The sequence below is a fragment of the Oncorhynchus mykiss genome, chromosome 18 (assembly GCF_057628025.1).
Source record: "Oncorhynchus mykiss isolate SJ-2025 chromosome 18, ASM5762802v1, whole genome shotgun sequence".
NCBI classification, from domain to species: Eukaryota; Metazoa; Chordata; class Actinopteri; order Salmoniformes; family Salmonidae; genus Oncorhynchus; species Oncorhynchus mykiss.
Window position 1 is genome coordinate 49,044,211 of NC_143039.1, and position 14,753 is coordinate 49,058,963.

Here is a 14,753-nt window from a genome sequence, read left to right on the forward strand (position 1 = left end):
GCCATCTTTCATTGCCTGGTGTCATGCTGAAGGACAAACACCAAAAGAGCCTTCTCTCCTAGAAAAGAGACACAGAGGGGAGAGAGAGAGGGAGGGATGGAGAGATGGATGAAATGAGGAAAGAAAGCAGTGCTTTGGAGAGAGACCACAGGAGAAAGAGCGAGAAAGTGTTAATCAACAGTGAGAGTACACTCCCAACCACACACACAAACACGTCCACACAGCTGTAGAGAGACGGGGGAGACAAACAGTCCTGTTTGTAGCGGGCGGCTTGCAGGCGTGGTGCTAAGCCTTGGCAGAGGGACCATTAAGTGTGAGCATGTGATAAATGCACTGGGCTCCACAGACCTGAAGTTCTCATTACTCTGTGTGCAGTAGAGAGCTGCAGAGCCATCGCTCATGAAGGATGGGGGATCCATTGGCTGTGTGAAGGTGTGTGTATATCGGCGTGCATGCGTATGGTGCGCGCGAGTGTCCATCTGTGTGCAACTTGACCAACACAACACTATTCATATCAATCAATGACTCCCATTCATATTCTCTCTCTGGCACGGAGGGCGTAGCCTTTTGGGCAATAGGGTACAGTGAGAGGGGAGGTGGAGTGGTAACATAAGCCCTGTGTTATCAAGCCCCTTAGAAACACACACTGTGGGCTTAACGTCGCATTCCTTTGCCCTCCGCAAACTCTATTTCTGCCCTTCTCGTCTCTCTTGGCCGTCATCTATGGAATTTCCCCAGGCGACTCCAAGGCCAGAACCACTTTGGGGACAGGGGGGGGGGGGGGGGGGGGGTTGCATCAAACGAACAGCTAGCGGAAAGAAATAACCAATGTTGCCTGAAGGAAGGAGGTACGTTTATTTTTATTTGATATGTTTGATATGTCGAAAGCCTGTGCCGGTTGCCCTCAAGAGGGTCAAGTTAGAGGCATAACTCTAAAGTGTGTTCCATGCAAATGTAAGAACATACAGCTTTAAGAGAGCAGGGCTCAAGAAATTATCAAGTCACTATGATTCAGAGCTATCATTTTATGATTTATTGTTTGGGGAAGAGACAATTAATTCCACATTGGAAATAAAAGGGGGGGGGGGTGTACTCTGTTTTCAAATCGCATCAAAGTCATTCTATTCGATTGTCAGTGAGAAAACAGGGGAAGGGCAAGAGGCTGTTATTAAACTGTTTGAAAGAGATTCTCAATTAAATCAAGGACGCTGAACAATAAGCGACGGTGGCTAAAGAAAAGAGGCGAAAGATGAACGTCAGATTAGACAGATGAAGGGGTTTAAAATAGGCCCTCACTCATCTTCAGGGAGAGATCAGAAGCAGGACTGGAGGGTCCCTCGTTCTCCCTCCCTCTTTTTTTCCCACTTCCTCCCTTCTCTCTGCAATCTTTCTCCATCCCCACTCGCTCTCTCTTCCAATGCCCTTTCTTATGCTTCCCTATCTTCAATCATCACGCTTTCTTATTTGGATCTGTTGGACTCGAATCGTCGGTCTGGAACTCGAATCGTCGGTCTGGAAGTCGAATCGTCGGTCTGGAACTCGAATCGTCGGTCTGGAACTCGAATCGTCGGTCTGGAACTCAAATTGTATTTCTATTGTTTCTCTCCCCATGCCACTTTGCTTCCTCCCCGCTCACCTCGGCCTACCGCTTTGGTCCACTTCTTTGATCGCCCTGTACTCAGAACAACATAACACCATGCATGTCGTACAATGTTATACGACCCTGGCTTCTGATCCCAGGACAGTTCCAAACACATTGATCCTCCTCCGAGCAGCCAGCTACTTACTGTACCAGTCTCATCTAGGCCATATGAACTTTGTCAACAAAGAATGACATTGTCTTTCTGTACGCAGCCAAGCTTCTACAACACTGTTGGTGATAGTAGAGCTATCACAAATAAAACGGATTGACCGTCCTCGCAGGTATAAACGCAAGCTCTCATTCTCCTGAAACAACCCGAATCTGCAACCTTCCCGAGAGTCCACGTCTGAGCCTTACACACACTTTCTCACAAACGGTATCTCTTTGTGTCCAGCAAGTGTGTGTTCGTGCGAGCCCATAGATTGCTCTATTTTCCTATTAAGTCTCCTTTCACTGTTTCTCGGCGTGTGTCTGTGAGCCCATAGGGACAGGAGCTGTGGCCCCCTTTCTTCTAAAAATAGGCCAGTCTTTAGTGTCCCTAATACTCGACCGGACCGGCTGACACAGCGATAATTGGGGGGTGTTGAAAGCAACAGTGAGACATGGGAGTGATTACCAAGCGAGAGGGCTTTGCATCACAGAAGTGCTTTTCTTTCTGGGCTCTGCTCCCTGGTGGGCATGCCACCTAACAACTAGCCCTGTGAGACTTTAGCAAGGTTTAGAGTGATTGGTGTTCACAGTGTGTGTGTGTGTCAGAGCAAGTGGATGTATGCATGTGTGTGTGAAGCAATTGGATACCTTCAGTTCCCCTTCTGCGGCACTTTGAGAAAAAGGTCATGTCGCGCCCGTGGTGAGGACATCCCAGAGCTGGGTTTCTGCGGTCACTCTTTCCCTGGACAGCCGTCTGCTGGGGAATCGATACTTTGACCTCCAGTGCTGTTCTGTGTCAGCATAGAGGTGCATTATTGGACAGCTCCAGGTGCTAGAGTGTGAGAGCTAAGTGCCTGTTATCACCACCATTGCTGTCCCGAGATCTCATCTAGCCACATGCATCGAAAGCCATCTTTCCCCTTATCGCTATACAGTGCCTTTCCCTCTTTCACACCAAGTCGTCCTCCTCTTTCTCCCATTTGCTCTTTTGCATTCTCTCCGCTCTCCATGTCTTCATCCTCCCCCTTACACCCTCCCTCCACTCTTTCTCTTTGGATTTAAATGGAGTTTGACGTTTCTATGGCAACTTGAGTGTTAGACAGAGCTTATGTCTTCTAACCTTCAGCGGTGGCCTCTCCTCAATAGGTGGGCTGGTGTTTATTCAGAAATCCATAACGCGCCATTTTAAGAGCAGTAAGCGAAACCATGGTCTTTAAGAGCTGGTGTCAGTGTCCTTGGGCATTTCTTGCGAGCGGCAGCAGCGCCTTAGCCACTTATCAAGAAGGCAGGCACTTGTACTGCAGTAGAAAGACATCTTGAGAAATGATCCAAAGCACTCCGTTTACAATCTCCAGATGGAAACCTGGGCAAAAGGCTGGTCCTTTTCATACTGTCTCCTCATTTTCCATCTACCTGTGCTATTATATGGCCAGCATGAAACAAGTATGAATGAGGATTGATGTTGCAACTCCCCTTGGGTTATTGGGAAAAAAACAACAAAAAAACATAAAAATGTAACTTAAAGCTATGCAGCAGTCTACACAGCGCTCTACACAGCAGTAGCGGCTTTGTGAGTATTTTGTCATTAAGCCCAATGGTTGGCCTGTCACCTGGGGATCGATGTGCTAAGACTCCGTGACCGTCTCCTCCTCTGAGGGATATAAGGAGGTGACAGTTCCCATGGTTTCCCCTGCCTGACTCTTCGATCGCAGCCGTGGAGAGGAGGTAGGAACGTCGATTCGTGTCACATTTTTTGCCGTGAAGCTGACTCCGAACCCACCTTTCTTGCTGTAGCTACATACTGAGGAGGCAACCCAACTGATTGGCTCAAACGCATTAAGGAAATAAATTCCAGAAATTCACTTTCAACAAGGCACACCTGTTAATTGAAATGCATTCCAGGTGACTACCTCATGAAGCTGGTTGAAAGAATGCCAAGAGGGTGCAAAGTTGTTATCAAGGCAAAGGGTGGCCGCTTTGAAGAACCTCAAATATATTTTGATTTGTTTAATACTTTTTTGGTTACTACATGATTCCATATGTGTTATTTCATAGTTTTGATGTCTTCACTATTATTCTACAATGTGGAAAATAGTAAAAATAAAGAAACACCCTGGAATGAGTTGGTGTGTCCTAACTTTTGACTGGTACTGTATATATGCAAAGAAATATGATTTTACTGACTTACAGTCCATGTAAAGAAATCAGTCAATTGAAATATATTAATGAATACCTAATCTATGGATTTCACATGACTGGGCAGTGGAGCAGGCATGGGTGGGGCCTGGGAGAACATAGGTCCACCCACTTGGGAGCCAGGCCCACCCACTTGGGAGCCAGGCCCAGCCACTTGGGAGCCAGGCCCAGCCAATCAGATCAGTTTCCTTCCACAAAAGGGCTTTATTACAGATAGAAATACTCCTCAGTTTCACCTGCTGTCCGGGTCGCTGGTCTCAGATGATCCCGCAGGTGAAGAAGCTGGCTGTGGAGGACCTGGGCTGGCGTGGTTACACGTGGTCTGCGGTTGTGAATGACATGATTACTCCTTGCTGTCCCCAGTCCACCTGGCCGTGCTGCTGCTCCAGTTTCAACTGTTCTGCCTCATTATTATTCGACCATGCTGGTCATTTATGAACATTTGAAGATCTTGGCCATGTTCTGTTATAATCTCCACACGGCACAGCCAGAAGAGGACTGGCCACCCCACATAGCCTGGTTCCTCTCTAGGTTTCTTCCTAGGTTTTGGCCTTTCTAGGGAGTTTTTCCTAGCCACCGTGCTTCTACACCTGCATTGCTTGCTGTTTGGGGTTTTAGGCTGGGTTTCTGTACAGCACTTTGAGATATCAGCTGATGTACAAAGGGCTATATAAATACATTTGATTTGATTTGGTTGGATGTACTGCCAAAATCCCTAAAACGACATTGGTGGTGGCTTGTGGTAGAGAAATTGACATTCAATTTTCTGGCAACCGCTCTGGTGGACATTCCTGCAGTCAGCATGCCAATTGCACTCTCCCTCAAAACTTGGAGACATATGTGGCATTGTGTTGTGTGACAAAAAGAAAACTTTGGAGAGTGCATGTGAAAACCCCATAATCAAACAAACACAATATTCAGAAAGTAAAAAGTGGACATTCTATACAGGGTCAGAATAATGTCAACGTCCTCCCTTTCTGTTCAAGGTGTGCCCCATTATCAAATTATTTAAAAGTGACCCTATGTTGACCACTCAGCTGGGTGTGAGTGAGGAAAGACTACCCCTGCAATTACATTTGAGAATCATCTAGCATGCTTTTCCATTTAGTCAGAAACCGTAAGCCCAGCTGAAAATTCAGGTGAGCCAACATTCTATCCAAATACTGACTAAAAATGAATTGCTGTGGAATAATGACTGACAACTCGTCAACACTCTGGCCCAAAACTAACAGGGTTTCCTCACACCTGGGCTGAATGGTCTACCCGTACCTCTGACTGTTACCATGTCTATTTTCACCTTTACTCTCAGCAACCTTCCCTGCACAAAGCCAACCTCGGCACACCTGACAGTGCAGCAGTCCCATTCATTCCCACACAAAGGATTCTGCCAACATGGCTGATGGGAGTACGAGATCCGCGAGGAGACCCGTCTGTCCGAAACTAGAACCTCTCCACAGCCTGTTTGCTAACCTGTTTTCTCATGGCTCTCCTGTCCCTCTGCAGCACATGTACGTTGAGCAATAATGTTTGGAACATCGAGTCGCAATGAATAAATAAAAATCACAGTATCGAATCGCAATACATATCGTATCGGCCCCTAAGTATCGTGATAAAAACGTATTGTGAGGTCCCTGGCAATTCCCAGCCCTAGTGACAACATTGAGAGAGAGAGAGAGAGATCAGAGTAATATCGTTAGGGCCACACACAATTGACTTGGCTAACCATATGTCTCCGGAGCTTATACAAGTGCTGCCAATTTAGATATTGCACCAGTAACTGCATCAATGTTGTGATCGGCATTGCAATAGGGGGCTTACAATACTTTGGGACTTTGCTGATCAAGTAAAGTACATAACGAAATCAAAAATCACCGGGCTGAGAGATTCAATCACCCAAGACGCCCTCTCCCATGGTGCTATTGCTTTTACCTACTGCTCCCCTGAGCTCAATGAGAAATCTAACCGTCCTGCAATAGGAGGGAAACTCGTTGATACTCACAGTCTTGAACCTGCGGAGACTGGCAGATGCAGCGTGCAATCAGTCACTGTCGTCGAAGTTCACAGGGAGTAGAAGAAACAATGGTTCAGAAAGAAGAGAGGGAGGTGGGGGTGGACCCCCGCAGAGTGGTCCTCAGCCAAGTCCTGTGATGACAAGAAGAACAACATTTATATCAGAAACGTGGACTTTTCTAAACACACAACAAAATGGCCCCGTCTCATTTTCGCTTCACCCCTCTGACCGTCCAATCCAGGGTTTGTGATTGTCGTTAGGGAGACAGAGTGGGAGAGAGAGGGCCTCCTAATGTAATCAGCATACAAACATTGACAAATCCATCTGTTTGGGGCGCAATGGAGGGCAAGAGTGGTTGACTCAACTTCAATGGTGACCTCAACATGGTCCCCTATTAGTGGGGAATGTCGGTCAGTGGCATTAGGTTTGACTGACGACATCCACGTAAACAGATCTCGATCATAAAATGACGACACAATCTGCCTGTCTGCAAATTTAACCATTCATTCCCAAAAAATATAAAAATAACTATCATTAGAATAGCATCCTTCCTTACCGTGCTATTAGATCACTATTAAAACAAAAACAATCATGTTAAAAGTAGCCTATTTCCTGGATTTGACCATTTTTACTGGAGGGAACGTTTTATTTTTGTTGAATAACCTTTACTAATCAGATTTGTTTGAAACGAAGCCTTGGTCCAATTATAATTTAACTTGACTAACGAGCGTGAGCTCCAGAGTTAAAACACACAGCGGCGCCCCACAGGAGACTGGCTGAGGCACTCTAATCTAATCTTACCAGAGAGGAACATGACCACTGAGGTGAGGCCATAGCGCAAACCTGCTACCGTGGCAACGGCAACCCAGAGAGACCACCTGGCCAATAGGAAGCTGAATAAGAGACGAATGGAAAGGCTCTAGGCCCTCAGGCCTCGTAATGGCCCTATTGTTATGATCCATCATCTGTCTGTATTACCCCGTCGCTGCCTTTTTATCTTGTCCTTTCTCCAACAAAACAATGTTTGAGGGTTTTATCCTGATATGCCGCTTCCCCCCCCCCCATTTCACCCTCTGATGCCTTTCCCATTCTCAATCTGTCCGTCAGCTCGACTTCCTCCGAGTCAGGATTTGTAATACAGATCATTTTTAGATTCCACAACGAGCCCGGTTGTTGCCTTTCTGTTGATCTACAGTCTCTTTATCCATCACTCTTTTACCCAAAGTACAGCCCCTCTCTTCATTCCGCTGGCCCTTTCATTTTAGACAAATGCCTTTGTTTATATCGCTTATTCCACGACAATGGTGTTCACTGTGTGGTCTTTTTACACTGCCAATGTTTGATTTTATGTTGTACATCAAGTCACAAAATCCCTCCGTCATTAAATAAATAAATAAATAAATAATCCATCACAACGGGAGTCGTTTGTACTGTATTTGACAAACCTCATTGACTGTTTGATGCATGCTTAAACAAGTTGTCTGTCAGGTTGTTTGACTACTGGATGCATTGTATGTTTGGCTGATACCAGGCAGCTATCTGGAGTTGGGGGGGGGGGGGGGGGGGACAATGAATTACTCCATTGATGCATTTTGGTGATTTATTGTGAGCGGTTTGACTTTGGGAGAAAATAATGGTATGTTAGGACAAAGATCAATGCAGCTTGCTTGGCCATATCTCTAGTCCTTCCAAAGACTGGACATACTACCGGTCCTGGAACGCTTGGGTAATGGAGCCATTTTTCAAGTTGATTCCAGTTTCCCTCTAGGCAAGGCAGTGAAAAATAAATCTACAATAAGGACACCGATCTGAGAGAATGATTGCGTAAAAGGGCGTGCCTGTGACAGCTACCTCTCATGGCCAGCATGTCTACAGGGAATCTATCTGGATTTAACCATGAGCTGAGACAAAGACCAATAAATAAAGGGAGAGGCAGAGAGAGCGAGGCAGAGAGAGCGAGGCAGAGAGATAGAGGCAGAGAATGAGAGCAGGCAGAAATGGGGTGATGCAGAGGTAAAGAAAATGGAAATATGAAAGAATGATGTAGAAGTGTGGTGGTGGTGGTGGGGGGGTGGGGGGGGGGTGAATAAGGATGAATAAGTGGCAGAGAGAAAGACATCCGCAATAAAGAGAATAATTGACTGGGGAAAATGGTTATGAGAGACAGGAAAAGGAGAACAGGTGAAGAAAGGTTAAGCTCAAACAGGGCGGACAGACAAATCTACGTACAAGAAGATTCTGAGAAAGGAGGCTGCAGTCCCAAAAAGAGGTTTCCAATTGGCTGATGCAGTTACAGGTGTGTGTATTTTATACTTCGCTACAAAGTCACTACAGAGAGTTCATCTGATTTCAGCTTTTTAAGCCCAAACTAACAGCAAAAAGAGAGCGTAGCCTGACAAACAGACGTCCACAGCATCTCTCCGGGTGGACACACTCTAGCTGACTAAGCTGAGCCATGTTTGATTTTTCATCAGCTATGAGTACAAGTTTATTTACTAAATAAGACTATCCAGATAATAACTTGTGCGATGACCGTGTCTTTGCTCAACTTTCTTTGCTCATCCATATTCAATTAAAGTTTTTCAAGTTTGAAATGATAGGGCTCAATGCGGAGTATACCCTTGACTTTTTAATGGAGTCTCTCAGACTTCCACTAACGCGAGTGCAAAGACAAATAAGTGCCCCAGAAACATTACTCTGAATTAGTCCAATGTTCAGAAATGATGTGGCTGGGTGTATGAGCACCTATTTTTTCCCCCGCTTGTTTTAGTTTCTAATTCCGTGGTGCCCATTTTCTCATTTATATTCGAGCCCATCTCCTCTTCAATCTGACTTAAACTACAGCTACACTTCTCTCAATGTGCCCCTCAAGAACAAAGATGGTTCCTCAAGAAGCTAGCAGACATGGTTGTGACCAATGATTAATGAGTTCTAACGAGTATCCCGGCCTGCCTTAACCAAGTCCATTTTCTCAATCTGTCCCCGTGGCAACACCGGGTCGTAATGAGGCTCATCCTCGTTAGGCCATGATTCATTGACTCCACTCCCCCTCACACCTAATGAAAACCTCTGCTTCCTTCCTCCTTCCTCCTCCTCTCTTTTCCTTTCCACTCAACTTCTCCCCTTTAAATGTCCATCCCTCTTTCTCAAACAGGCCCTCCTCGCCGGTCCTTCGGTTTGTATTAGGACTCCTGACTTTCTCCCCGTCTCAACCCGGTCTCACTTTCTCTCCAGCGTTCTATACCTTCACTCATTTATTCCCCTCTGTTCCGATTCGGTCTCGTCTTCTTTTTTCATCACTTCTCCTCCATGGCTGCCCAACAGCCTGACAGTTAGGTCGGAACCGTCACTTGTGACCAATTGGCGTGACCTCACTTCCTGTTCTGAAACGAGCACATCAATAAAATGACTCCCAACCAGTCAGGGGATTTCCAGTCTGTTCGGAGTCACAGAAGACATCAGTTCCAATGAACAGTGCTGAACATCCTTGTGGGATAACCGTAACGATTCCCGATTACTCACAAAACATGGCGAAGAGCGTTTCATCACAGGAGGAACGTTACTACTCCACACTACAGAGCACTAATGATACGATCCCCGCTGATATTTTGCGGATGGGACTCAGAGGGGAGAGAACGTCTATTGAAATGAGTTTGTGTGTATGCACCTTCGTGCATGTGCGAACGTGTCCGACGGAGATTACGCATTTCAGCCCCTCTGGAAGCCATTTGCTGGTTGCCCTTGGTAACAGGTAGTGAGAGACCTCTGCTTTAACAGGGTTTAATAAGAATCAATGTCATCACTGCAGAATAGGCGAAACGCCCTCCCCCCAGTCATACTTGAGGGAAACGGACACACCACACACACACACACACACACACAGCAGAGCTTCACATGTTCCAGAAGCCCCTCTCCCCCACACACACTCTAGAGCCATCACAGCCACTCCCCTCAGAGCACTTCTACTACAACGACGTGGGGGTCAGCTGAAGGGAAGGAGCTGATTGGCTGAATCACTGCTGGGATTACAACCGTAGTAAAGTGGAGTGCAGCAAGGTCAAGGATAACCCTACAGACCCTTTGGGGGTGGTTTTGACGTTTTTACAATGGTGGGTGGGTTATTCAAGGGGTTAATTTAGTAACAGAGTGCCACAGGGGTTAATCCCAGGACCCCTCTGTTTTCCATGGGTTTGTCTGTCTGTGTTAACTCTGGGATATGCCATTTGGGACAACGCAGGAGACTACACACGGTAGCAACGAGACAAAGACGTCATGCGCTTTCACTGCCCACTATCGTCAGCTGGGTAATCAGAATGGCTTACTGCCTGATGACAAACAATGTCCGGGCGAACAGAGACACAATGGACATGGTCATAGACATACACAGGCAGGCAGGCAGACACTCAGAGTTCATCCATATCTCCGAATGTATAAACATAACGTTTTTTCTTCCAATGGAACAAACTTAAGGGAGGATGCATTCCAACAGTAAGGGCTTGAACAAGATGTCAAATCGGGACTGAGCAATTAACCCCAATTATGGGGCAAACTGTGATAAGGGGATGAACAAAGCAAGGTCTCATAAGCTCTTTTGTTGCCACATCTCTCCATAACTCTCATATACTGCAGTCCAAAAGAGGGGGGGGGGGGACAGTATTTTTGATGCAGGGAAATTGTCAAAATTAAAGGAGAGGAGGGAGGGTGGAGAGGGAGAGGCAGGAAAAGATGTGAAGAGAGGATAAACAAAGACGTCATAAGAAGGAAGAGGGGAGACGAGGAGAAGAGTGCGTGTAAGGAAAGGAGGAGAGAATAACGAGAGAGCGGTGGAAGAGTGCAGACAGAGATGAAGAAGAGTGGCAGAGAAGCAGAGATAGGGGAGAGGGAGAGAGAAAGAGGGAGAAAGAAGAGGGAGCGAGAGAGATAAAGAAACAGAGCAAGGGAGTAGCCAGGCAGAACTAATTGAAGACCCACTGGTGAGGTGGAGTGGGTGCCTCTGTGTTGCCTGGAGCGAAGGCTCAAGGCGGTTGTTGCCCAGGAACCCTCCCCCTCTCTCTCTACGGCTGTTGATGGAATTGGCTAATTGGATCAGACAGATTACAGATGTCTAAGGACGCAGGCTAACTGTTTGTGCGTAGGTGTGTGTGTGTCTTTATGAACGTGTCTCTATGGTTGCTTTTGTGACTTATGGAGAATTGTGTTTCTAATTCCCAGAGACCGGTTTCAGATGCAACCACTCACAAGAGGGCCATTTTATGTGTATCGTGCAATATTTGTGCATATTTGTACGTGGGTAGACGTGCATAACTAGTGTACCAAATATGCTTATGAGTATATAGCTCACACACATTCATGCGGGCTGGTCCACAACTTATATCCTATGAAAAACGTATTATGCCTAGAGTTTCACCGTACAGTTCATTGAACGCTCAAGTATAAACTCCATAGCGCATCACTTTAGGTCACCGGTAAACTTGTGTGCTCAACGTGAAGTTTTTTTTTTTTTCAACGGGAAGTAATAGCTTTACATTTCGATTGGGAAATGCCGAATGGTTGTGTTTTTGTAGTCTTATGATTAAGATTAGGACCTACTGGCTTATTATGTCTGAGCGATGCTGTGTGTGGCTGCTGTCTTTCATTCGGCCCTATGCAGTGGTGTCGTGGAGTCTGGAGAAGTGGGTATATTAAAATTGCCAAAATGGCCTGCCCAGCGAAGGAAAGGCGGGCCTGAAGAATCCTGTGTTTTCCTATATATTTTTTACATTTGTTTTCCTATATATTTTTCAGTTTTGCCCTCTCAAAATCACACTTTTTTTATTGTAGAAAAACAACAAAAAATGTGATGTTCTGTCGGGGGGGGGGGGGGGCGGGTGCTGAGGAGTATTTTGGTAATAATGTATCATCTTTGTTCAATCTGATTGGGTGGCCTGGGTCCCTGATGCAAACAGGGCATGACGACTGAATTGCGCATCACAAATAGCCTACTAACTAAGACCTTGGACTAAACCTTTTCAATGCCTTGTTTGCATACCCATTGTTGTCTTAGTTATAATATCTACCAGTAAATGCTAAGTTGAAATGTCTTTCCTACCTACCCTACCGATGTCATTCTTCTGTGAGCTGCGCCATGCCAAAACCAGTTGAGAGCTGTGCGCTCTTGCTGCCTGCAGATGATATTCCGCTGAAACTAGGCTGTGTGCGGCGCGCATGTGAATATATTTCAGGTGCTTTGCGATTGTGTAGGGTACTTTCTGCATGATTTCTCTATTGTACTACATAATTAATAAGTTGTATTCCTCCACTACACTAATTTGATATGTGTCCATGGGAATTAAGAAGTGAGTAAAAGCAGGGGCGCAACTTTGATTTTAGAAGTGGGGAGGACACACGCATGTGTGTCTACACACACAGTCAAAAGTTGACACCTACTCATTCCAGGTTTTTTCTTTATTTTTACTATTTTCTACATTGTAGAATAATAGTGAAGACATCAAAACAATGAAATAACACAAATGGAATCATGTAGTAACCAAAAAAAAGTAACCAAAAAAAAAGTGTTCAACAAATCAAAATATATTTTATATTTGAGATTCTTCAAAGTAGCCACCCTTTGTGCAAAGTTGTCATCAAGGCATTCTCTCAACCAGCTTCACCTGGAATGCTTTTCCAACAGTCTTGAAGGAGTTCCCACATATGCTGAGCACTTGTTGGCTGCTTTTCCTTCCTTCTCTGCAGTCCAACTCATCCCAAACCATCTCAATTGGGTTGAGGTCAGGCGATTGTGGAGGCCAGGTCATCTGACGCAGCACTCCATCACTCTCCTTCTTGGTCAAATAGCCCTTACACAGCCTGGAGGTGTGTTGAGTCATTGTCCTGTTGAAAAACAAATGATAGTCCCACTAAGCGCAAATCAGATGAGATGGTGTATTGCTGCAGAATGCTGTGGTAGCCATGCTGGTTAAGTGTGCCTTGAATTCTAAATAAATCACACCGTTCACATAGTGTCCTTTTTTCAACTCAACCCACTAAGCCCTAACACTAACAAATGCAAAATGACATTGTTATCATCAGCTCTGGGTACAATAGGCACAGATCTAAGATCAGCTTAAATTGTTCACATCCAAATATGAACAATTAAGTGATCACATGCAAAACTGACTTTAGATCAGTGTATGGATGACTAACTCCTACTCCCTATTGTTATTACGATGCTGTGAAAGATTTAGGTCTACTTACTGGTAAACGACTAAGCCTCTACAAGGCTTTAGTAAATCTCTGTATAAGACTATAGCAGAGATTATGGCCTCTAGTGAGTTAAAGGGGATGAGGGGAAACTATCACTGGGAGTTGAGTGCCTCAGAAAGCCTATATTTAATGTTGTTGTGATGTTTCTTAAAGGGATACAGAGATGTTTAGGCATGCAATTAGTCATGATGACTGACAATTAATCATGATACTTAATTTGTGAATGCGTTGTTACAAGGGACATTCATGTTCTGCATTAAAAGACATAGCAAACAAATGAACATTTACATGCAGAAGTGCACCTGTCTACATTGTAAATATATAACCATAAAAATGACAACTGGTCTTGCACCTTTAAAGGAACGCCACACTTGGGAGAGATAAAAAAAATAAAAAATCTGGCACAGACCATGACATATCTTCCACAGGTGATGACAGAGAACCTTAACGAAGGTTAGCCTGAAGCTCTAAATCAGAATGTCCTCTCTTGACACACATGTGCAGGCTCGAACACACACACACTTTGCCTCAATCCTCACTGCTACCAAAACAATTGTCACCAACACCACACAACTCACCCTCCTTTAGTTGGCTCCTCAGGAGTTTGAGGCATGTTCTAATTGGCTCCTGTGGTGTTCCTGGGACCGCTCTAATTGTCTGAGAGAGTAGTAGGTCTCCTCCTAGCAACCCCATTATAGAGATGCTGCCGACTGACAAAACTTGCCACTGCTGGTGACAAGGCTTGTTTGTCAGTGTCTGGAGGTTATAGGACAAAGAAGATAAAAAAACAATAACATCCACTTTGCTTGACATCATGAGTAGTGTGTCTCAAAGACACTTTTCAGACCATGCCATGTTGACAGGGTCCACTTTATGGCTCGCTTTTTCAAGAGGGCTCTCTCCGCACTATGACAGATACGAGATTCAAACCAGAGCCCTCTGTGTGTGTGTGTGTGTGTGTGTGTGTGTGTCCGTTCACTGTAGGCCCACTGTGAATATTCACACCCACGCGTTGATATTTACCCAAACTCCTGCCGATGCATCCCATTACCCTTCTAAAATGCCCCTCGCCACCACCCGGCTGTCACCTGTATAAACACACAGCGTCAACGCAAAACACACACACTACATACACACGCACAAAAAGTCACACACACACAACAGCAACAAAAACCCATCCACATTATCTGTACATAGAGCTCAGGGCTACATCACAAAAACAGAGATGAACTGAGTCGCATTGGAATACAATATCATATTACAATAGGTCATTTAAGACACTTTTATCCAAAAGTATCTGCTAAACGATGATAATATATATTTAGAACTATTCTTGTGACCCTTGCGGGAATCAAACTAAGCACCCTTGGCGCTAGCACCACACTCTAACCTATAGAGTCTTCTGATCCACAACAGTGCCACAAAAGATTCACAATAGATTTCAGTGGACAGCAGTTATATATTTTTTCCACAAACCCATCACTTAGGAGGTGTAGTGGATTCTGCAGAAGA

The 14,753-nt window shown here is 45.2% G+C and overlaps 1 protein-coding gene across 4 annotated transcripts in view; it reads right to left on the reverse strand.

Moving 5' to 3' along the window:
- LOC110496267 (semaphorin-6D) overlaps positions 1-14,753 on the reverse strand; it is a 96,071-nt gene that overhangs the window by 37,711 nt on the left and 43,607 nt on the right. For all 4 annotated transcript variants that reach the window (XM_090208687.1, XM_036952839.2, XM_036952841.2 and 1 more), the window contains exon 3: positions 5,988-6,130. The gene's annotated coding sequence lies outside the window, so the exon portion shown is untranslated. The remainder of the gene's footprint in view (positions 1-5,987; positions 6,131-14,753) is intronic.